This window comes from Phaethon lepturus, unplaced genomic scaffold, assembly GCF_000687285.1.
Source record: "Phaethon lepturus isolate BGI_N335 unplaced genomic scaffold, ASM68728v1 scaffold30995, whole genome shotgun sequence".
In the NCBI taxonomy this organism is placed as follows: Eukaryota; Metazoa; Chordata; class Aves; order Phaethontiformes; family Phaethontidae; genus Phaethon; species Phaethon lepturus.
The window spans coordinates 1-251 of NW_010538904.1; positions in this window are offsets into that span (position 1 = coordinate 1).

Below are 251 nucleotides of genomic sequence, written 5' to 3' on the forward strand. Positions count from 1 at the left end.
CGAGGGCCAGGCTCGGCCCGGGTTCAGGCCGCAGCAGCCTTCGGCATCTCGGGAAGAGTCAGCTGGAAAACAGACACAGGGCACCCATCCTGCTGGGATCTTGCTGCAGAGCCAAAGGCAGGAGGAGAGACAAAAGAGACTGGGGGGAGGAAAAAAAAACCCAACCAAAAACAACACAAGGCAGGAGTCCGATAAAACTATGTTTATAAATAAAAACAAGGAGATTGGTTTTGTTTTTATAAAACCCAGCG